Raw genomic sequence first — 25,267 nt, forward strand, 5'->3', positions numbered from 1 at the left:
CTAAATGTGAAAACATTGGTCAAACGTAGCATGTTCCTAGCGTATATGCCATTTAGACTCGCAAATCTTTGTATAACAGTCCAGACGTCAGCCGAGTGCTGTGGATCTACATTATAAGTGGAAACTAGCCTGTATATGTTAATCGGACGCTTTGCTTTTTACTGTTGATCTTTTCTGGAGTGAAACGCCACGGTAGTATACCGTTTCTCTCGCCACTGCGATCTCTGTTGCAGTTTGGGCATTTTCTTACAAAAATGTGATGCTGCAGGCTCATGCCTGGCCACCAGTACCTTGATTGTAATTCTTCCAGAGAATCTTTTAGTTTGAGGTGTCCGAGACCCTCACCCATATGTGCGTCCGCAATTAACAAGGTTCTCCTGTCCATGTTTGGAATTACTCTATCCCCCACTCCAGGGATTCGAGCAAAAGGGACGGAGTTTGCATCGATTATGTATGTATAATTGAGTGGATAGTTGATCGGTAGCGCTGAGCAGTCGCCTTTTGATGACGTTTTCACCGCCAGCACTGTTTCACCGTCAATGTATTTTAATGTACGCTTTTTTCTAGCTACGGAAGCCGATTTAGTTGCTACCGCTGTGGCTGTCTCAGCCAATGAATTCCCTGCAACGTGAACGCCATCACGCTGATGACTCAGTGAGTGTGTCACGTGAGTCTTTGGTAGTTCTTTTTGTAACAGAACTATTTGTTCCCAAAGCAGTTTCTGCTTTATTGTTGCACCTGTATCATCTTTGTAACCGTTTTGAATCCATGTCTGCAAATCGTTGTTATATGATTTGACGCAGTTATATGAATCGCACACTATAAGTGTCGGAATTCGCGATCCGCATTATCTAGCGCCATTTTCAATGCTAATATTTCAGTCTGTTGTTCTGAATTAGTTTCTACTGAGTGTGTTTTTGTTAATAGAGGTCTTAGTTTACCTCCGCGCCACACTTCTTTTGTAATCTCACATGTGGGGTTGTATGCTTGTTCTCCCCAAACGGAGGGTTGAGCATGTCCGTCTGTATAGATTACACAGGCGTATTGTCGTAAGGGCAGAATGTCGATTGGCAGAGGGAATGTTCTTTCATATTCTAGATTTTTTAATTCTTCTAGTTCTGGATCAAAGTAGTAGTATACTTTGTCCGTTGTAATTGAATTCACCCATTGTATCCATTCCGGATTCAATGTTGTTGTTGGTAAATTACACGGTGTTGTTAGTGTCTCAAAGGCTGATTCTGCTGTTCTGACTGTGATACGCCTACCGTCAGCTTTATCTTTTTCTCTAGCTATTGCGGTTTGAACTGCATGAACAATGTTTTCTTTAATACTGAACTTCTTTTCAGCCTCTGTGTACAAGTGTGATTTGAATGCAATTGGTACCTTTTCTCCCTCATTAGAGGTCAGGTATGTGAATCCGCATCTTCCTGGGATGACTCGAATCACAAGATTGCGTATGTTATCACGTGTTTCTAATTTTGTTTTAATTAACATGTCTGTTTGTAAGGATCTCAGAATTTCTGTGTGTATTTGAGTCCAATTGGTTCTTTTAAAATCTGGTTTTATTAGATCATAAAGGGGTTTGACCCTTTCTGCGTAATTTGCAATGTATGTTCTTCCGAAATTTAGGAAGCCTAGAATTGACTGTAGGTTTTTTAGCGTTCTAGGTGCTTGGAGTACGGCACATTTCTCTAGGAAATTGTCAGCCAGGCTTTTGCCTTCACTTGATAATTCATATCCTAAGAACAGGACTGTCAGATGGGCAATTCTGGATTTTTTAAAGTTGAATTTGTAACCCTCTGCTGCGAACCCAAGTATTATGGTGTTCACTCTCTTCAAGTGAGTATCCAAGTCATCATCTGTTAAGTAAATGTCGTCGACATAAGATAATGCTTCGTCGTCATATGTTTGTAGTAATTCTGTTACTCTCGCTGAGAATACTCCCGGGCTGTTCTTGTACCCCTGGGCTAACCGACAGAATTGTTTTTGAGTGCCATTTATTGAGAACGCAGACAAATATCTGTTCTCTGGTGCTATGTTTTGACAAAAGAATCCATTAGAGATGTCTAATGTTGTTTTGTATTTTTTGCGCACTATGTTGTTCATTAGTGCAGCACTATGCGAAATCCTGTACATAGGTGTGTATTCCCTGCCACCCAGATTCTTAATCAAGGGGAGCAGCCAATGCTTTCTGGCTGCCTTGTAGGCTGGGCAGAAAAAAACCACATGCAAATCATTTTCCACTTTATCAACGCAAAGAGGACAGTACTTGGTGGAAGGGACTTGTGACCAGGTGCTTGAAAAGGATCGAAAAGGCAATGTGCCGTATCTCCACTGGAGAAATAACTTTCTGGTAAGTATAGGATATATGGGATCGAAAGCCTTCTCAAATCTGTATAGATCCTTGGTTTGCAGGAATGTGGAAGAAAGGGACCCCTCTATCTGGGTAGCTGAGACCCTTGCCCTTTTGTGTTCGTGATACAGATTCACCAGGGATCTCTTAGAGATTCCTGGTGCTGCATTTGCTGGTTCGGTCCACAATTCCGGGAGCCCCAGATCAATACAAGTTGACTGGATGTTTTGAACCCAGGGAATACTGAGCGCCTTAGGGTGCTTTAATAGTTCAGCCAGTTCCGCCCTATAATCGGCGAGATCATCGCCGCTCCATAGCCTACGCCAGACTTATCTCATCGGCAAGTGGCCGTAGCCCTAGATCAAGCCTCAAAGGAAGGAGTGGGGTGCTAGGGGGAAGTGCAGTTATTTGTCTAATAAACCTATTTTCCGTAGAAGACAGGTTCCGACAAGGGATGTGGCCCCACAGTTCGGCCCCATACAAAATTGCCCCCCTGGCCTGGGCCTTATATATCTGGATTAAGGCCCCCAGTGGGCGATAGGTCGAACCGGTCATCATCCGGGATATACCCCCGGTAATTTGAACTAATTTAAGGTTAGCCCTGCTCTGATGAGTCCCCCAGGTCATATTTTCGTTTAGCGTCACGCCGAGGTATTCAAACGTGGCTACTCTTTCCAGCCGCACTGCTCCCAATTGGGGATTCGGGCGCTGTTTGGGGCTCGGATTCAATACCATATATTTGGTTTTTGTGGCATTGATTTCCAGCCCTCTGTCCTGACAGAAGGCCACAAAGGCATCAAGTATCCTTTGGATGCCCATGGGTGTTTTAGAGATCAACAGTGTGTCGTCCGCAAACATTATTGCGGGCACACTGTTGCCATTTAATTTGGGGGCATCTGTATAGTTGGTGGCGTTAAGATGGGCGATTACCCCGTTGACGAAGAGGCAAAACAGGGTCGGCGCCAGCACACAGCCCTGTCTTACCCCTCTGCCAACGGGGAATCTATCAGTCAGTTCCCCCAACCTCCCACACCTCACCTGGGCATAATTATTATGGTGCAGCCTCTGCAAGGTCAATAAAATATCTGGTGGTACGCCCATCCCTGCCAAGATGATCCAAAGTTTTCCCCTGGGCACGAGGTCGAAGGCGGCCCGTAGGTCCACGAAAATCGTGTACAAACTACCGCCCTCGAACCTCACTGTCCTCCAATAGACCAGATTCAATCTGAAGACCTGATCCACGGTCGATACCCCTTTCCTAAAACCTGCCTGATATGGACTGAGGGCGCCCACCTCCTCTATCCATTCCTGTAGCCTATTCAGGAGAACCCTGCCGAACAGCTTCTGTGCTACGTCTATCAGGCTGATCGGTCTGTAGTTGGCTGGGAGGAGGGGGGATCCCTTTTTGAAAATCGGGACCACCTCAGCCCCCAGCCAAGTACTAGGGATTTCCATCCCACCGAGGATGCCGTTAAAAAGAGCAGCGAGGTAAGGCGCCCAAACGGTGGGCTCCTGCTTGAACAGGTCTCCCGGTAGCCCATCCAGTCCAGGCGCCTTCCCCGAAGCCAGGCCTGAAATAGCAGCAGTGACCTCGCTCAGTGTTATTAGGTCCGCCTGAGGACCCAGCCTCTCCGGTTCAATTAACGCAGGAGGTTCTCCGGACTCAGCACTATATAGTGACTGGAAATGGTCCTGCCACACTCCAGGAGCTATATTAGGCTCCACTGCCGAATGTAGCCTCCCTGATCCCCCATTCACAATCCTCCAGAACAGGCGTTGATCTTGTATTGCTAGGGCCTTTGTGAGTTCTTCCCACTGGTTTTCCTCCCATTCTATTTTGGCCTGAGCAAGAAGCTTCTTGTACGCTTGCCTGCATTGCTTAAGGCGTTCCCCTCCTGTACCCTCCTTAATTACTCCGAGGAGTTCTGTTTTAGCCCGTCTACAGGCTGCATTGTACCATTGTGTTTTGCCTTGGAGCCTCTCCCTTGGCTTTCGTAAATTGCAAGTGAAGTGGGGTGCCGCCACTTTTATTAGCTCCTCATGGGCATCAGACAGTTTGCTCCTTATATCTATTTTATTTGCCACACTGTCAAGATCCCCAACAATTTCCAGAATAGGAGTAATCTCTGCATAAAACAGTGGGAGTTTATCCTTATTTGTGACCATTTGCTCCCACCTGATTCTTTTCCTACTATTATCTAGGAGGAGCATGGGGTGATTCCCTTCTGCATGGGTCCGTGGGGCCTGAGGTGCTGGGTGGACAAGGTCTAACTCGAGGGCATTGTGGTCACTGTCCATCCTGTCTATTACCCTGAAATCCTGTATTGTTGACCACCTCACTAATTGGACCAGGACATAGTCCAAATGAGACTCTCTTCCCCGACGGTTGTAAGTTTTTGCCTGGTCTGTCGGATTTGGTTCGCCCATTACACGCTCTGAGTCCAAACCTTAACGTCAGGGCTGTAATTTGCAGTGCCAGTGGGGTCCAAGCTTTCGGGGATGGCACATCCACCCATGGTACTGCCCACCTGTCTTCTTCTTCAGATAGAAACCCTTCCTGGATGCCGGGGAGTGGCTCATAGGGAGAGTTAAAATCCCCGCCCACCACACAATAAGAATCAGTCGACAGATCAGATAAAAAGTTCGAGAGTTCATCAAAAGTCGGTGATTCTTTTGCCATTCCCGTCGGCCTGGAATAGATATTGACCAGCAGGAGGTTAGCTTTGTTTGGCCATGTTAGTAAGACCGCAAGGATGTCATCAGAGTTAAATGGGAGCCGTGTAGCCACACAGCCCAGGTGAGCAGCAACCCACGTCGTGAGGCCCCCTGATGGGCGGCCTTTGCCTTCCCACCTTGCTGAGATATAAAATATATATATATTGGCTTGGACCTCACTGGTGCAGTTGTGCTTTGGCATAACTTTCTTTGAATCCGAGCTATCGGATAGGACCAAGCCCACCACTACAAGCGGGAGGAACAGAAGCGGGTCGGAGTCATGGTACTCTGCCACGGGCGAGGCACACTGCCGCACTTGCCCCCGTTGAAGAGACATACCGGAGTGTGGCGGTGGTGCAGTTTTGGGACACAAGGAGTCTCGCTATTGTGGAAGGCATTGCGGGACACTGTGGGAGCGAGCCGCCAGATGGTCCTGCATTCTCTACACTTTGGCGGCGGTCCCGGCAACCTACGGCATGCTGGGATTGGTAGTTCGCCTTTCCAACAGAGGACTCGAGCAGGTGACACTGATCTCCGCTTGAGGGAGGAGCTAACAAGAACTTAACCTGTATCAGGTGGGACAGAACTGTTTGGCGGCGCGATCATTTTCTGTTACATGCTGGGCACTGAAGAGGCCACACTGCCGAAATGCACACGCCCGCGCCCCTTTGCCTTAACTGCAATAAAGAGTCTCCGAAGTATTCCCTCTGACTTTCTTTTGAAGGTGTTTGGGACATTTGTTGCATCGCGAGCCAACGGCGTGCTACAGGGGCCCCTGCACGCAAGTTGGCTTGGTCCTCACTGGCGCAGTTGTGCTTTGGCAAAACTTTCTTTGAATCCGAGTTATCGGATAGGACCAAGCCCACCACCACAAGCGGGAGGAACAGAAGCGGGTCGGAGTCATGGTACTCTGCCACGGGCGAGGCGCACTGCCGCACTTGTCCCCGTTGAAGAGACATACCGGAGTGTGGCGGTGGTGCAGTCGGGGGACACAAGGAGTCTCGCTATTGTGGAAGGCATTGCGGGACACTGTGGGAGCGAGCCGCCAGATGGTCCTGCATTCTCCACACTTTGGCGGCGGTCCCGGCAACCTAAGGCATGCTGGGATTGGTAGTTCGCCTTTCCAACGGAGGACTCGAGCAGGTGACACTGATCTCCGCTTGAGGGAGGAGCTAACAAGAACTTAACCTGTATCAGGTGGGACAGAACTGTTTGGTGGCAGATATGGCCCCCAATTTGGCACACATGAGAACACATTGTTTACAATGCCATGTGCCTGTTGGACTAAATACAACATCTGTTGCTGAGTATTTACCCACTTTTAATACTCATCCTTGAAAACTTTTTTGGGGTTATTACCATCCACATTTAATGGCTCTATTTTTGACCTTGACATTGTGTCCGTTGACATTGAACTGGTTTTGAAATGGTTCATTAGCAAGTTTTTTTGGGTACATTAGTCCATTAAAAATTTAAATTAATAAAAACGGTTACAAAAATAAAGGTTCTTTATAGAACCTAACGAACTGGTCAAAAAAGAGCTGTGTTTTTCATTTTATTTATGTATTGTTCATATGGTGTTTAAGTGTGAGTGCATAGGTGTTTTAGTATACGTAGCTGTCAGTGTTGGGGTGTGTTTGTGTGTGTATGAGTAAGTGTCTCAGTAATTCAGTAGGTGTATTAGTATTTCAAAGGGAGTGTCAGTGTATGTATTAGTGAGACCTAGGGTTTCTAAGGGTGTTTATAAGTAAGTGTGTGAGTGTTTTAGTGAATTCATTAGTGTATGCATGAGTGTGTCAGGGTTTGTATCCGTTTGTCCTAAGATGTGTCAGTGTATACAAGGGGGTGTGTGAGTATGTTAGTTTATGTTTTAGCGTGTTCATGGGTGTGTCAGTGTATATGTTAGGGAGTCCTTGGTTGTCTCAGGGTGTGTAAAAGCAAGTGAGTGGGTGTGTTAGTGAATGCATTATTGATATCATGGGTGTGTTGGTATATGTATCAGTTAGTCCTTGAGTGTCTTAGGGTGTGTATGAGTAACTGAATGTGTTAGTGAATGGATCGGTGTATACATGGGTATGTCAATGTATGTATTGGGTAGTCCTAGGTTGTCTCAGTGTCTGTAGAAGTCTTTGAGTGTTTTAGTGAATTCATTAGTGAATCCATGGGTGGCTCACTGTATGCACCAGTTAGTCCAGAGTGTCTCAGTGTGGATATGAGTGAGTGGGTGATTTTGTCAAAGAATGCATCAGTGTGTCCATGGTTGTGCTAGTGTATGTATGAGTGATGCCTAGGGTGTGTCATAGTGTGTATGACTGAGTGAGTTAGTATGTCAGTTAATGAATCAGTGTGTCCATGGGTGTGTCAGTGTATGTATTAGTGAGTCCCAGAGTATCTCAGTGTGTGCATAAATGAGTGGGTGAACATGTCACTGGATGCATTAGTGTTGCCAAGGGTATGTTAGTGTATGCATCAATAAGTCCTAAGGTATCTATTTATATATAATATAACAATTATATAAATCATTAGTTACTGAAATATCTCCAAAAATTGAAATCATTGAAAACAGAAATACATGTTATTGTGACATATTTAAAAGTTTCACGGTGAAGTCCAAATTTCTGAAAAATAAATATTTATGTGAAAATAAAAGCAGTGCATAACTGTAACACTTTAAAACACATTTGTTTGAAACACATAATGTTCTGTTTTTTGCTGTTCTCAGCTTTTATACTTGTACATCATAAACAATGTATGTATAAATAATCATTGATGAACAGTGCAGAAAAAACAATCATGTATATTGTGAAAAAAAACGGAACTGCACAGTATTGCACTACTAATAAGTAACACTAGGCACAGCACTGTCTACATACACAAAATAAGTTATTCTAGCAAAAGTTACTGAACTAATATAAACACATATATTGCCCCAAAAAATGATGTGAGATTGAAATAGTTCACTACTCGATATAGATGTAATGCAAATTCAAATTGCAGTGTCCATTTTGAAGACATCACTCCTGCTAGGCCGAATCATGTCATACACACCAATCATCCATAAAAAAATGCATACAACTCTTTAAATGCTAATGTTCCTTAAAACTTTGGTTAAAGAAAGAAGAGATATGAATTTGGAAGTTTGAAAGGTAGTTTCAGCTCACTGTCATTGCATTCTGTCCAACCACTTGAAATTATTAAATATATGGTGTAGTGTCCTGAAGGTATATGAAGTCCTTCATGAAAGATAATAGCAAGTGTTTTATACGTTCCTCCAGAAATTGAAGTTTGTCTTGCTTTGAAGTTTCTAATTTCAGTTTCTATTTTTCATTCATCAGCTCTGCATCCCACGATGAATATAATGTATTTTCCAAAACAAATTGAAAGGGGATTGAGGCAAGACAGATTGCAGCTAACTTTAGTAGAGTAGTTTGTATCTAGATGCGCAAGGTGCTAAGGCCCGGAGACTCAAAACCCCTACGTCTCCTGAGATAAACAAAATCTCCTAATTCCAAAACAACACAGTGGTCCAGCACATTTAACTTAGATTAACAAGTTAATTGACAAAGGTTTTACAGAAGTGATCCTTAGTATAGCTGAAATATTCATTCACAGATCAAATATCAAAACATAAATGGCAATTCAGCAGGGTTGTTCTTTAAATCCTTTATTGGAGACTTCTTTTTTCAGGCAAGGTAAAAACTGTAGCCAACACGTTTCGTCCTTGGGGACTTCTTCAGGGCAAAAACAAAACACTCTGTATTTATCCGTGGTTGGATTTTTTGTGGTGTGCAGTTTCTCCTTCTATAATCAGGCAATTTATCAGTTTATATGTTATCTTGTTTGATTGGTCTGACGGCTGATTGAAGCATTTAATTTTTCTTCATGTCCCAGGTTATCAGTGTGAGTAACATACAGGTCCCATAGCAAGAATAACAACAGTGTCATTTTATTAGTGACTTTCTAAGCTGTATTCTGGCCGGCATGGTAGTGTGGCATCCAATGTTCGTGTGAATCCAGTTTTCCTTGAAGTTTTTCATTTAACACTATTGTCACTCCCCAATCTTCTATTTTGTAGGCATCGGTGGTGAACTCTGCTCTGTTGAGGAGTGTGAAGTTGCTGCTTGAGTAGGTATTCTACTTGAGCACCAGATTGAAGCAGCACCCTCTTGTGTTGCACATGTCACGGTTTGCACTAATTTTCCAGTTCGGACAAACACCCGGCATTAAAAATCAGCGCGAATGGCGTGATTTAATGCACGCTGCCACTTACAGCACTCCGTGTAGCGTGACAGAGTCTTTGGGTCCCGGAACTCTGCGAACTCCACCCAGGCCTACTTTTTTGCCAGCAGCTGTAAGTTCCAAATTTCTTTCTTCTCTAGTTTGAGTAATTCTTCATTAAAATTGGTGCATCCTTAAATTGTAGGCATTAAACAAACTATTGATTTTCCTTCTTCAATCAAATGAAACATTAGCTGTGCTGCTATTTTCTTAGATGTTTGATAAGTCGAGTTTCTAAGGTACTCTTACGTTCCATTCTTCGAAGTTCTGCTCTAATAATCTTCAGAATAATTCCATATATCTCATCAAACGTGTAATGCATATTTATCAGTAGTTCCTTTGTATTAGAAATTCAGCCAAATATTTACATTTCCAATAGTCTCGAATAAATTCCAAGCTTGTTCATGCAGAAATGTCTTTAAACAGGCTCTCCTTTCCCAGGGCTTAGTTGCAGTAAGTCCTCAAACACAATTAAATGGTTTCATATAAATAAAGCATCGTACTCTGTTCCTAAAATCTGTTGCATTCTTAAGTGAAAAAACACAAGCATTACATTTTAAACCATGCTTACCTCATCGATGATTAAAAGCTTAATTTTCTTCAAAACTCTTGCTACCTCATGACATGCATCACCAGATAACTTCTGGCATTCTAGTTTATTATCATGGTTTACAGGTAGCATTAGTTGTCGATGTAGAGAAATTCCTTTAATAGTGTTTGTGCAGCTAATCCAATTATTGCTTTTTCTACACTCAACAAATTTGATTGTGTTGTTCTCTGTAGGTAGGCGGTGAACATTTTAATTAAAAAGATTTTCCCCATGCCAGCTTGACCACTGATTTAAAATAGAATTGGTTTAAAGGATGAATAAGTGCATTATTTCTTCTCATTGAGAAATCCATGTTCTATTTTCTCTTTTACTTTTATACAAATGTCCTTCTGTTCATTGTTGAGTTGTGCAACTTACTGCTCCAGATGTATAGTTTCTTCTCTAACTTGTTCCATTGCACTTTCCACCCTATTCATAGCCATTTAGGCTTCATTTTCAGTAATAGGTGGTTTGAGAGGCTCTTGACTGAGTGGTGCAGAACTTTGCTTTGCGAACTGTCCTTAGTTACCTCTGCAGCACTTGTTTCTTCTAACTGAATCTCATTAGTTAACATTTGCATATAGTTTTGGAAGACTAAGCACTCAATACTGTCTTTCATAGCAATAAATGAATCTTCTTAGCAGTAATAGCCTCCAAGTAAATCCGATTCCGCACTCCAAGGCTTGAACAGTTGAAGAAGTGCCAAATATAAAAATGCTCTTTTCTTTCAAGTTGGTAATTAAGTTTTCTGTGGTTCATTAAATTTCCTTCTGCATGTATCATCAAACAACCATCACATCCAAGTACTGCAAATGTGCCTTCTTCTATGCTTTCCATTACATTGCTTTTGTACCTGTAGTGTTGAAGAGCTTCATATAAGCACATTTTTTCTAGATGTGCACTTCTTCTTGGGAATTAGGTATCAAACATGTTCAATTTTACAATGTCAGTACTTTCCTGGTCGAACTCTGCTACATGCTGAATTTCTGTGAAAGGCTTTAACACTATTTTGAGTGCTTGCTAGGCCTAGACTTACCCAAACAATTTGCCTGGACTTTGAAAATAAACTGGTTGAGCTCAACCTGTCACAACTTCATAAAAAACATCTCCCTATGGGTTAGCTTTTTTAAACTAAAGCTGTACAACTTTTTTGTTAAACGTTTTTCTGCAGAAATCTCCTACCACATCTCTTTTATTGTAGTATTCTTAGATTATGTAATGTAGGAAGTCATATAATGAGCAACAGTAATGGAGTTTATCTGCAACAAATTGAATGTCCATATTTGCATTCCACATTTTGAGAATTTCAGTTCTATAAACATTAATGAACTTGGAAGCCTCTGTTCTTCTTAGGTTGTATGTATTTTTTGTTGATTTCCATGTTACTGTATGACACTCACTGCACTTACCATATGACACTCAATGCAGACAAAAAGGTGATGACGCTTCCTTACAAAATAACTGGTCGTGGAAAGCCAAAGCGACATCTTGTGTAAAATCGTCCTTTGCCTCTGTATTTTCAATAACAGTACTTTCCACATCTATGTGTTTCGAAAAGCAGAACTTGTTCTCTCAGGCCTTTATCAGTAATATATTTTTGGATGGAGCATATCACATACTGTTCTATGAAAGACAGCACACGGTCATTACTATCCATTCCAAGTTTTGGAGCACCGTTTATCTATAACAGCATGTGAAGATGAGTAGCACCTCTTGCTTGGTACTCTTTTTGCCAGAAGAAATCAGTTACTTCGCTAAGAGGAGGATTTGTTTTGTTGCAGATAAAAGATAGTATGGCTTGGAACCTGAGGTTAAAATATCTGCAAAGATTAGCATGATCTAATAAAGTAAAGTTCTCCTGCTGTCTTTACGCTGAGGACCTCAATGATTCCTTTTGCATCTCAAAAATTCAAGCAGGTCATCAAATGAATATTCAGCACAGATAAGTGTAATAATCCAAGTTGGTAAACCCAGGTTTCTCAACTTGCATTTGAATTCTCCATGATAATGATACCAATATTCGTTGGTGCCACTTTGGCACACCATCAAATTAATTACGTTGTCTTATAAGTTTTCATCTTTTCCTTAAACTTTAGCAACAAATTCGCTTGCAGAGAGATTTTGAAGATTAGCACCTGTCTTCAGTATATGATTCACAGCATATGAAAATTCAGACAAGTCGCACTCAAACAGAAGATGAAATATGTACAAAATGCACTGACAAAATCATGGATCCTCTGAATATAGTCATGTTGAGCGGCATTCAGCCGCTTGTATCTATACAGGGCGGTCATCATAGTGGGCACCTGCTGTAGTGGGAAACATTTGGGGAAATCAGGGAGCCTCTAAATGTTTTTCACATTCACTCAAGGGAGCTCCTTTTGCTTGTTTTATATGAAGCAGCTCAATAGCATCACCAATGATTTCTTTAGAATGCAGGGAATGGATGCCATAGTGTTCTGAAATGTTTTCCGATCTGATTCGATCCTCTCTTTCAATCTGCCCACTTGATGCTAATGTCTCATCCTCTATACAAGTTACATTTTCAGCAACATCAACATTTGTATAGTAAACATTATTTTTTCCTAGGCATAATGTTTTTATTTTTCACTTCATTAGCATCTACTAACTCTGCCCATATTTTTCTACTCTTCATTGGAATACCATTTACTAAAATAATAGGTGTTTTTTTCAATATTGTTATCTATCCTTATATTTTCAATTATCTGTTTATACTCCAAAGACAAATTCAAAACTCTTCTGTTTAGTCCTTTCTGGAGCTCAGTTGGAAGTAATTTTACTGTCTTTGGCTCCTTACACACTATGGGTTGGAATGGATTTATACACTATATTCAAATTGATTCATAAACATTAAATACTTTAAGCTCTTCTGGAACAGACAACAATTCTAGAGTTAGAATTGTTGTCTGTTATACAGACAAAAATACATATGCCTCTAGCTGGCATTTTTGTATTCTCTCATACATCAGAACAGGACTGTGCAAATAAATATGATGCACCAAATTATTGCCACTTATCATTGTTCTCTTTTTCATCTTTACAGTACACAACTACATTGTGAGTGTGTCGACAACAAATACAAGCACAGTTTGGCTTCTCTGAGGAAACTGTGTTAAACTTTGCAATCTGTCATGCAACGTTTTCAATACTAATTTCTGTATCCTGTTCTTTTACGCATTCAGTAACCAACTCTACATGTTCCCTAGACTCCTCTCTGGACCAAACAACAGAAACTGAATATCTTCACAAATGTTTTCTACCTCTCCTTGTGTAACTGCCATACAATAAAACTAAAACTTTATTAATCTCTCCTAAACATAAGGAGCTTTTACATCAGCACAGACCACTATACATACAATGTTTTTCTGAAAATCCGATTCTTTATTAAGGAAAAGGTGGATCCTGCCAATATTGAAAGTGCTAGGATTTAGACAATGTTGGCCTGTATTCTGTAAATTACAATTTCTAGATAACAAAGGATTTGTTGATCACATAGCCAAGTTCTTGAAAGGAGTTCTCCAATGTAGGAAAACAATGTAAAGCTTTTTCTGTTGAAATATATGAATCTATGCGGGTCATCTAATGTGAACAGGATACAATTTAGGTACCAGGGCAGAAATTATAATTAAAATGTAAAGCAGGAAAACATTAATTATATCTTTTTATGATCTATTGTATGTCTTAAAATGATTTTTTAACATTTTTATGATTTTAAATTTTAAATCGAATAAACTTTTTGACTTGACTTGAACATAGCAAAGTCCCATAACCAAAGTTTGTATTTTGGAGTGGTGAACATCTAACATCCTGAAATGATGAAAGGTGCTTCTAAAAACGTTCCACAAAAGACGTCAATGAATGTCCCTGTTTTACTTTACATGGATCTAATCCTTGCAAAATTGAAATTTTCAGTTTGAGTCTTCTGGGTGGAAAGGCACATATAAAATTGCTTAATAAATCATTTGACTCCTGACTAATACTGCAAATAGTACTACAGTTCCATTTGTATACTGGGGCCTGTGTACACCTTCCTTGCACCTCTTAAGCTATCACTTCCTCTGCATTCCTAGGAACCATCTCCTCTTCTGCAACAGGAGTACCATCATTTACTTCATAACAATGACCAATTAAATCAACTTTATGCATTAGTGTGTTCTCTTGTGAATAGCTTCCCTCATTAAAATTAAGTTCTGTATAGAGGTATGCTTCCATTCACATTTATAAATGTGCAACCATTTCTTCTGTTAGTAAGCCTTGTCTAACAGTTCTTTTAGTCATACACAACACTGTTTTGTCTAGTGTCCTCATTCTATTCAATATTAATATAAATGCTTTCGTTTTCAGATCAAAAGTTTTTTCCACAACACGCTCAATATGTTCGTTTTGCTTAAATGCAGCACTTCTCTTCTTATACTTCTTCATATGTTTCAGCAAATTTTGTATTACTCTAGTCTGAAACATTTTAGCTCTTAACTCCTCAATCTATTGTTGTCTCCATGTCATAGTCCCTGATTTCTTGAAGCATTTCCTACTTTAAGAAACATGTACTAATGTAAACTCTGTAGTTGCATTGAGCATTTTACGACATTTTTGTTCGAGAAACTGCTTCGAACTCTTACCCGCTTCTCTTTTTTTCTTCGGATATTCTCCTTCTTTATTTTGTTTGTCTCTCTGAGTTTGCAGTTCATAATGTTGCTTCCTCTGTTTCCTCTGTATCTTTCATCTTTCTCTCTTGTCAGGCATTGTAAGCAATGTTTCTCAAATAAAATGAGATGTGTGTAAAACAAAAAATTAACATCTGCCACAAATAACTTTATCACTAATTTACTGACTCACTCGTTATTCTTTAATCTAGGGTTTATAATCAGTTATGTAAGACATACTTTTCTTTTATTGTTTGCTTCGCTCTCCACATTACACAGATATAACTATCCATCTAACGCCCTTAGATGTATGTATTATAGATACACTAAGTATACCCGAGTGTGTCAGTGAGTCAGTGTCTGCATTAATGTGTCCTTGGGTGTGTCACTGTAGGTATTACCCTGTCCCAGAATATCTCACTGTATTTATCAGAAAGTATGTGACTAAGTCAATCACTGCATCAGTGTATTCACAGATGTCTCAGTGTTTCACAGAGTATTTCACTGTCTATATAAGTGAGTGTACCAGTGTCTCACTATTTATCACTCTCTCATGGTATCTGGGTGTGTGTGTATACGTGAGTGTGTCACTATATCACTCAATGCATCACTGTGTTTATGAGTGCATCAGTGTATCCATTAGTGTCTACAAGAATGTCTCAGTGTATATATCAGTTAGTATATTAGAAGCCAGTGAGTGCATCAGGGTATGCATGAGTGTCTTAGTGTGAATATCACAATATCCCAGGGTATCTAACAGTGTGTATAAGTGACTTTGTGAGTGTGTCAATAAATGCAACTGTGTGTGCATGGCTGTGTCAGTGTATGTATCAGTATGTTCCAGAGTGTGTAATTGTATGTATATGTTAGCGTGTAACTGAGTCAGCGAGTGAATTACAGTGTACATGGGTGCCTTAACAGATTTATTAATGTTTTACACTGTGTTTAAATGTTTCTATAAGTATGTGTCCGAGTCAGTCACTGAGTCTATCAATGTGTCCATGGGTGTGTAACTGTATGCTAGGCCTCGGCGGTAAATTCCGTTCCGTTTGCGGAACTTGCGGAATTTGGGTAATTTCTCCTCCGCGGAGAACGCAAAATTGCCCAAAAATCTGCGATCCACGACTTCGCGAAAGTTATTGCTTGTTCGCGTTCTCAAATGTGTGATCGCGAGATATTTTCCCCTCGAGCACGCAAACAGCAATTGCGAACAGTAAAAAAGCATTGCGAACAAGCAATTCCGTGTGTTGGCGGACTTTCTGCGCGTTCGCAGAGATTTTTTACCGTTTCGCAGAGATTTGCGTAACGCGATTACCCAAATTCCGACCACCCCTACTGTATGCATCAAGTGTATGCTTAAGTTAGTGTGTGGATGAATGCATCACTGTACCCACATCTCCTCTATAGTTATACTCTACAGTTTCTAAATAGTTATGCAAACAATACGGCCCTTTTATTCTTTCCTCCGCTTTGTACAGTACACACATATAACTGTCTATCCATCCACCTCTCTTATACATAGGTATTACAGATACACTGAATGTATTCTTCTAAGTATGCATGTGTGCACAAGTGTATAACTACATACATTGTAGTTTCACGTAGTCTATTGTTGTGCGTTTCACTGTATATCGGGTCCTGCAAATACCACTATCATTTTTTCTAGAAATTTTAGTATCTACTTTATAGTGTTTGTCCCTGCATTACAATGTCCGCTTAGGGTTTCTCAGTGTTTATCTGTATGTCATAGCTGTATTACTGCCCCATTAATTTGTCCCTACAAGTGTGTTACTGTGTATATATAATTGTGTACTTTAAAGTTTCACTATATCTTCCAGTATTTGTACATGTCCTGCTATATATTTCAGTTTCTCTCTGGGTACATCAGCTTACATTTCACTATTTAGCTAGTTATCTAACTGCATACATCGATAACGCTGTGAATACCTCAGTGCATTCACCAGCTTTTTTTTACTGTATAAATGTATATATCACTGTAGCCTTTACTCTGTTACTGTATGCATAGTTATATCATGATGTGCGAAAAATAAACATATTCAACTATAGCTTGCTGTCTTACTAATAGCATCAGTGGGAATCAGGTCATCTTAATCTATATATTTGTCTATATGTCATTACATAACTGTATACATAATAATATACCTGAAAATCTCACTGCGTTCTTAGTATTTCACTCCTTGTGCCATTGACTACAAAGAAGTATACCTGTGTTTTGTTTTTCATCACAACCTTTCAATCATACTTCCTGAGCAGTAGAGTTTACTTTGTTTTCATCTTCTACTCTCTTTTAATATTTGCTTTTAGTTTTCTCAAACATCCTGCTAACTTTCATCCACCTTACACTCACTACTTCTCTAGGAACTATTTTTGTATGCTACTGCTTGATTCACACTCCTGTTAAATGTGATTGCTGGTGTGTATTTTTCTTTCTCATTATTTGGTTGTCAAACTTCTCTTAAGAAAGCACACAAAAACTGAGCCCAAGAATGGTAAACAACTCTCATACAAAGCACCCTTTTCAACTTTGCTTTCAATGTTACAGAGCCTGAAAACAAATAGAAACACTGCTTTCATGTTCTTACTAATCATACAGCTCTTCTAAATGGTCACATTTCTCAACTTTTTGTTTGACTCCTCTAAAGAGAGCCGAATTCAGTGGGGGTTTGGGCAGGTCTGCGGATGCACCGCAGTGCTTAGCGCGACCACAAATGTAACCTTATGGTAGATCCGCAGATATGCACAGCAAATCTAAATCTTTTTTTAAAAACAATTCCTAAACACTATCACTTACACACAACTTCCTACAAATACCTAAACTGATACCTAAACAATATTTATTCATTATTTCTTTCAGTAACAATCTCTCCTCACATTTGACATTCTAGGCTTTTTATGTTCTCTTCCCCCATACTCCTGCAGCTCTGTTTTCATAGTGGCCAACGTTGTAATTTTCTCTGCTACCAGTAGGTCACACGTTCAAAACAGTCTTCACAGCAGCATGCTAACTCCTAAACCCAAGACAGCAGGTGTGATTTACTGTATGCAATTGGAAACATATCCCACATAGCCAATCACACATGTACTTTCTGTAAATTTATACCACAACCTACTTTTGAACAGAACCATAATTAAAGCATCCAATAAAATGTGATCTTTATAATTTTACTTGATAGGGTCTCTTTCAACTCACTTCATTTTTAAAATGGCCTCTTTCAGCTACTGCCTTCTTTAGCCTTCTTCTGTGAGCTACTGCTCCATCCTTAACAATGGTTAAAGTGTGGATTGTAGGTAATAGCTTTGTGTTCTGGGCTACAGAGTATGCTAGAAAGAGTGAGATTGACGGGGATCTGGGTTTGCCTAATGTGGATATTGGTTGGTTTGGCCAGAGAGGGTTCAAGTTGCAGCAATAGCTTCCATTGGTTAAAAGAATTATGGATTCCCAACATCCAGACCTCATATTTGTGCACTGCGGTGGCAATGACCTAGGCACACTGACTGTGGTGGGACTGGAAACCCTAATGAAGAATACCTTTGAACAATTAATGCAACGTACTATTCCCTCACACTGCCATGGTGTTCTCTAACATATGCCAGATGCAGAAATGGAAGTGGTTTTCTGAATTTTTTACACAGATAGAGAAAGGCAGGAAATATGTTAATACAACTGTTTCAGCATTCCTCAGAGACCATAACATGAGCTCTATCTACAATAATAACCCGTGCTTGAACATGAATGGAATATATAGGAGGGATGGTGTTCACTTCACAGATGAAGGCAACAGAGTGTTTCTGAGCAACTTGAAACTCAGCATCCACTCGTACATGTAGTCATCATATGCACATTTTAAACACAACTGCTCTTGTAAGAGACACCCTATTTCCTAAACAAGTACTATTTTTAACTGGAGATCCTTTTATTTCACTTTATCAAATCCTCAGATCCATCGTGGATCAACAAACCAAAAGCAAGCATTCAGTGCAAAAAAGCACATTTAATATTCATAGTAGAGGATTCTATATGGGAGGGGAGATGAGTTGGTCCAACGGCTAGGGTGGTCGACCTAGAATCTGGGGAACTGGGTTTGAGTCTCCGCAATGACGCTGAACAGCCTGTGATTTTGGGCAAATCACTTAATCTCCCTGTACCTAACAAAAATGAATGTGTCCTCATGTAATGCAACTGGTGCAATATAAAACACTCTGATACCCGATTCGGGTCAACTTTGCGCTATATAAAACGCTGTAAAAAAAGAAAAATGGGTCTCACAGTGAGTATGGCAGACTTTAAATGGGAATCATTTTAGGTAGATAATTATCTCTATACAGATGTCACTGGTTGTGACACTGTATGGGTACATCAGTGGGTGTGCCACTCTCTCTATCAGCATGTAAGTGGCTATGCAAATGCCTGTATGGGTGTGATTGAGTGTGTGAGAGTCTCTCTATGGATTCGTAAATGGGTGTAACAATATATGTAAGATATCTGAATGGATGTGAGAGTGTCTCTATGGGTGTCTGAGTGAGTGTAAGAGGACCTATATAGGTGGTGTAAGTGTGGGTGTGAGAGTCTTTGTATGGGTTTGTGAATGGCTGTGACAGTCTCTGTATGGGTGTAAAACTGGGTGTGACAGTATGTATATGGGTTTGTAAATGGGTGTAACATATAATATATGGGCGTAACAGTGGGTTTTAGAGTGTCTGTATGGCTTTGTGAGTGGGTGTGAGAGTATCTGCATAGGTATGTCAGTGGGTATCACTGTATCTGTATAGGTTTTATCTCTGGGTAACAGAGTCTCTCTATAGTTTTCTGAATGGGTATGACCCTGTATGGGTTTGTGAATGGGTGTAACAGTGTCTGCATGGGTATAAGAGTATGTGAGAGCATCTGTCTAGGTATGCAAGTTGGTGTAAAAGTCTATGTATAGATGTAAGTGTGGGTGTGAGAGTCTCTGTATGGGTTTGTGAATTGGTGTAATAATGCCTGTAGGATATCTGAAGGGGTATGGCAGTGTCTGTATGGGTTTGAGAGTGGGTGTAAAGCTGTATATATAGGTATACGTGTGGGTGTGAGAGTCTAGTAAGGGTTTATGAATTTGTGTAACAGTGTCTGTATGGGTGTAAGAGTAGGTGTGAGATGGTCTGTATGGGTATGAGAGTGGGTTTGCGAGTCTCTGTATGGATTTGTGAATGGGTGTGAAAGACTCAGTATGGGTTTGTAAACGGGTATAACAGTGTCTCTGATATCTGAATAGGTGTGAGAGTGTCTGTATTAGAATGTGAGTGGTTGTAAAAGTACCTATCTGGATGTAAGTGTGGGTGTGAGTGTCTCTGTAAGGGTTTGTGAATGGGTATGAGAGTCTCTGTATGGGTTTGTAAATGGGCATGACAGTGCCTTTAGAATATCTGAATGGGTGTGAGAGTCTCTTTCTGGGTATGTGAGTCGGTGTAAAAGTGTCTATATACTAGTAAAAGATGGGTGTGAAAGACTGTATAGGTTTGTGAATTGATGTGAGAGTCTCTGTATGGGTTTGTAAATGGGTGTGACAGTCTCTCTATGGGTATAAAACTAGGTGTGGCAGTATGTATACAGGTTTGTAAATAGATGTAACATAATATATGGGTTTACCAATGGCTTTCATTGTGTCTGTATAGCTTTGGGAATGGGTGTGAGAGTATATATATAGCTATGTCAGTGGGTGTCACTGTGTCTGTATAGGTTCTATCTCTGGGTAACAGAGTCTGCGAATGACACTGTATGGGTTTGTGAATGGGTGTAATAGTGTCTGCATGGGTGTAAGAGTGAGTGTTAGGGTCTGTCTGGGTATGTTGGTGGGTGTAAAGGTCTATGTATAGATGGAAGTGTGGGTGTGAAAGTCTCTGGGTGGGTTTGTGAATGGGTGTAATAGTGTATGTAGGATATCTGAATGGGTATGGCAGTGTCTGTATGTCTATATAGGTGTAAGTGTGGGTATGATATTCTTGTATGGGTTTGGGAATTTGTGTAACAGTGTCTGCATGGGTGTAAGAGTGAGTGTGAGAAGGTCTGTATGGGCACGTGAGTGGGTGTGAGAGTCTCTGAATGGGTATGTGAGTAGTTGTAAAAGTGTCTATATGGGTGTAAGATGGGTGTGAACGTCATGGTATGTTATGTTTTTTTGATTTGTAACACGCACAAATACTCAGGAGTGTCCCGGCGAGAGGCAATGAGGGGCAAATGTCTGGTATTAAACAAAGAGATGTGTTTTCAGGTTCTTCTTGAAAATCAACGGGTCCTGAATGTTCCGAAGGGCGAAAGGAAGATTTCCGTGCAAGAGAGCTGTCTCAAAGCCTCTGACATTTAAAGCAAGGGACCTGAGCTAGACACTGGGACATGGAACGGAGGTGTTGTGCTGGAGTATAAAAAGAATAGCGTTTTTGCAGGTAGATAGGGCCATAACCATGAAGAGCACGATGGGCCATAACTAAAGATTTAAATTTGATCCGTTCGGCTACAGGAAGCCAGTGCAGAAAACGTAGGTGAGAGCTCACGCTAATCCTGGAGGGAATCTCAAGAAGTCTGGCTGCTGCATTTTGGACCACCTGGAGCTTTTTTAGCAGATAGCCCGGAATGCCAACGTAAAGGGCATTGGCGTAGTCCAGCCAAGACAGAATAAGGGCACAGATGACAGTTTCTTTCACCACCCTAGGCAGGAGAGGGAGAAACTTCCTTAAGGTTTACAAAAGGCCAAAGGAGGTCCCAGCAAGTTTCCTGATCGAGTAGAAAAGGAAAGGTTCTCCTCAAACCCCACCCCCAGGTTCTTGGTGTGCTTCCCTGCTGAAATGGGAAAAGGGAACTCAGGCGGCCAAAGAGTAACTTAAAATTGGAAGGAAACTTTCCAAAAAGGAAAATCTCTGACTTCTCTTCATTACACTTAAGTTGCGTAGCGGCTAGCCAATTAAAAATAGAAGACAAGCAGTGTTGAGCAGAGGAAACAGATCTATATTCTTATCCCAGGTAAAGAGAAGCTGGGTGTCATCAGCGTAAGCCATAACCTTAGCCCCAAGGTCCTCTGCCAGATACACCAGAGGTCTAACATAAATGTTAAAAAGAAAGGGGCTAAGGGAGGACCCCTGGGGTACTCCATTGGTCACTAACTGGGGAGAAGAAGAGGACGGTGGAAGCCAGATCTGATGAGCCCGTCCTTTCAAGAAGGATCTGAGCCAGCCCCAAACAGTGCCTGTTACACTGATCTCGGTTAGACGCGAGAGGAGGAGAGAGTGCGGGACCGTGTTGACGCTGCCGACAGGTCGAACAAAATTAATGCTGCCCTCCCGCTGGCATCCAGACACTCCCTAATTGCCTCCGGGACTTCCAGCAAGGCAGACTCGGTACTGTGGGAGGAAGTAAACCCTGACTGGGCCGGGTGCAGCAGGCCCTCCCTCTCAACAAACTCCATGAGTTGTTTGTTTACCACCTTCTCAAACACCTTGGCCAAGCCAGCCAGGAGGGTGATGGGATGGAAATTCACCGGCCTAAGTGGGTCGAGTGACAGCTTTTTTAAAAGAGGCAAAATCTTGGCCTGCTTCCAGACCTCTGGAATGCTGGCTACCAGAAGAGACAGATAGATGATGCCATTCACTTCATTAGTAATGGTCTCAGCAACTGCTGCAGCAGTCTGGCCGAATAAGGGTCTGAGGGCGGGCCCGACTTCTGGCCCATAAGAATTTTAAGGGAATCAGGGAGGTCCACAGGCCTAAAAGCATGCAAGGAATGATAGGGTTACAAATGGGGGTGGAGTCGCACACCACTCACACACCGGCGGTGTCGCCCCTAAGGACTCTGGTCAATGTAGTAAAGTGTTCGCGATGCATCATCTTTCGATCTTCTGCTATCTTCGCTGTCTTCGCCATCCCTGGACACGTGTTTCGGGGTATTACCCCTCATCAGCAGGGATAGGCCGTGTACTGGGGTTGCCGATGGCTGCCAATATCTGCCAGGTATAGTACCACTCAGGCGCGTAGGTGCGGGATCCCAGGCTCGTCAGCCCGCTGCTCAAGGGAGCTTTAAAGTTACAAATGGGGGTGGGGTCGCACACCACTCACACACCGGCGGTGTCGCCCCTAGGGACTCTGGTCAATGTAGTAAAGTGTTCGCGATGCATCATCTTTCGATCTTCTGCTATCTTCGCTGTCTTCGCCATCCCTGGACACGTGTTTCGGGGTATTACCCCTCATCAGCAGGGATAGGCCGTGTACTGGGGTTGCCGATGGCTGCCAATATCTGCCAGGTATAGTACCACTCAGGCGCGTAGGTGCGGGATCCCAGGCTCGTCAGCCCGCTGCTCAACGGAGCTTTAAAGTTACAAATGGGGGTGGGGTCGCACACCACTCACACACCGGCGGTGTCGCCCCTAAGGACTCTGGTCAATGTAGTAAAGTGTTCGCGATGCATCATCTTTCGATCTTCTGCTATCTTCGCTGTCTTCGCCATCCCTGGACACGTGTTTCGGGGTATTACCCCTCATCAGCAGGGATAGGCCGTGTACTGGGGTTGCCGATGGCTGCCAATATCTGCCAGGTATAGTACCACTCAGGCGCGTAGGTGCGGGATCCCAGGCTCGTCAGCCCGCTGCTCAAGGGAGCTTTAAAGTTACAAATGGGGGTGGGGTCGCACACCACTCACACACCGGCGGTGTCGCCCCTAAGGACTCTGGTCAATGTTGTAAAGTGTTCGCGATGCATCATCTTTCGATCTTCTGCTATCTTCGCTGTCTTCGCCATCCCTGGACACGTGTTTCGGGGTATTACCCCTCATCAGCAGGGATAGGCCGTGTACTGGGGTCAGCAGGTGGTGACACCAAAGCTGCCCAGATACTATTGCCACAGGAGGGGAAAGCTGCCTGAATGGAAAGGATTTTATCCCTGAGGAAATTGGAGAGTCTCTGTATGGGTTTGTGAATTGGTGTGAGTTTCTGTATCGTTATGTGAGTAGGTGAGACAGTATCTGCATGGGTGTGTGAGCCAGTGTGAAAGTAAGAGTGAGTTTGGCGTGTGAATTTGCAGAGAATCCACATCCCTATATATTCTAATTTGTTTGTCAGTTAACATCTCTAAAACATTCTGCCAAATTTAGTGTTATTCCGTCCAGCAGTTTGGGCTGTAGTCGTGTCAATACTCCTATGAGAATGAACATGGGGAAAACATATTTTATGACCTTCCTTTTTTTACAGCCCCCACTTGACAGGCCATCCCCAAACTTTCCAGACATAAGCTGAAGTGATTTTGGAATTTTTGGGGAAATTTCTGTGAAGATTCACCAACTGGTGCCAAAGATAGACACAAATGAAAAAAATGATTTTGCCAATACTCCTACCCACTCCTAAATCATAAAAATACCCTTACCACCCAATAGCCTAACCCTTCCCTAAACCCTAAAACCACCCCACCACCATTTACCCTTACCCTCCCTGAAATAAAAAAAAAATCCCTTACCACCCAATACCCCTATCCACCCTAAACCCTAAAACAAAAACCTTAGCACTCAATACCCTTACTCATACCTAAACCCTAAAAACACCCTTAATGTTCAAAGTTTACTTATTTGTTTCTTTGTGTTATTTTTATAACACGAACCAGACTTCTTGGTGCTTTTGAGTGCTACGTGAATGATCAGTTACCTGAGTTTAGTTTCCTAGCCTCTATCCTAATAATAGGTGTACACTGTAGTGCAGACCAAACCTATATTTTCGTGCCTATTGCCATGTTTCTGCAGTGAGATTTTGCTTTGTTTCACAGATTAAACCTCTTGTAGTCCAGTTTTACTATTTAATGACCACCACGTGTCACTAATTAGGAGTGGGTGGAACTTTGCAGAATCTTGCTGAGTTTTTAATGTAACTATGTGGAATTCTGTGGAGTACAACTTTGTGAATTCAGCCCACCCCTAGTTTTGTTGAATTACCGGGGGAGTTGGCATAGATATTTGGAATGATTTCTTATTCTGCATGTTCAGTACTTTTCATGTTCAACATCACATTACCTCTCTGATGTTGTTCTAAATTCACCTGCATCCTATTAGGATATGGTCTACAATCCCTTTTACAGTGGGCAATTCTCCCACAATAATGACGCACTGTGTTCTTTTTCAACATTCATATTCATTTCATCACATTTACCTTGCATTCATTGATTCATCTGATTCATTCATTCTGTACAAAATTATTCATATTTGAATCCTTTTGATTTTGTGATACTTTTTTAATTTTTTTGTCAGAGCAATCATCATGTATTCTTTTAATTTACTTTGCCTAGTTTCAAAATATTCTCTACTATTTTTCGCCAACATCAAGAGCTCATCAATGCTCTACATCCGCCAAACAATTCACTTTGCTGAATATGAGTACTAATTTCTGATCTCAATTCATTCCCGAAAGCAAAAACAAAACAACTAGCTCCATTTTTCTCTTCATTCTTGACTCTGTTATGTTTTTTAAAAATATACATTAACCTCTGATAACAGGATTTCTTGGATTCCGTCCGTCGCCCAATTTATAACCTTTTCGGGAACTTGTTTTTCTTTATCTACTCAATCACAATTTTGTATTTGTCTGCTATCTCAGTTGATGGCGCATTATTAGGGCCAAGCCTAGCTGGATCTTGGGTGGCCCA

General features: G+C 41.6%; 1 protein-coding gene and 1 pseudogene across 2 annotated transcripts in view; both read left to right on the forward strand.

Annotated features, from left to right (window-relative positions):
• Window positions 1-25,267, forward strand: part of TESPA1 (thymocyte expressed, positive selection associated 1) — a 624,465-nt gene that overhangs the window by 561,810 nt on the left and 37,388 nt on the right. The gene's annotated exons all lie outside the window — the stretch shown is intronic.
• The window catches only part of LOC144811120 (small ribosomal subunit protein uS2 pseudogene), a 47,244-nt pseudogene continuing 25,795 nt past the window's right edge, over window positions 3,819-25,267 (forward strand).

The sequence above is a fragment of the Lissotriton helveticus genome, chromosome 1_1, assembly GCF_964261635.1.
Source record: "Lissotriton helveticus chromosome 1_1, aLisHel1.1, whole genome shotgun sequence".
NCBI lineage: Eukaryota > Metazoa > Chordata > Amphibia > Caudata > Salamandridae > Lissotriton > Lissotriton helveticus.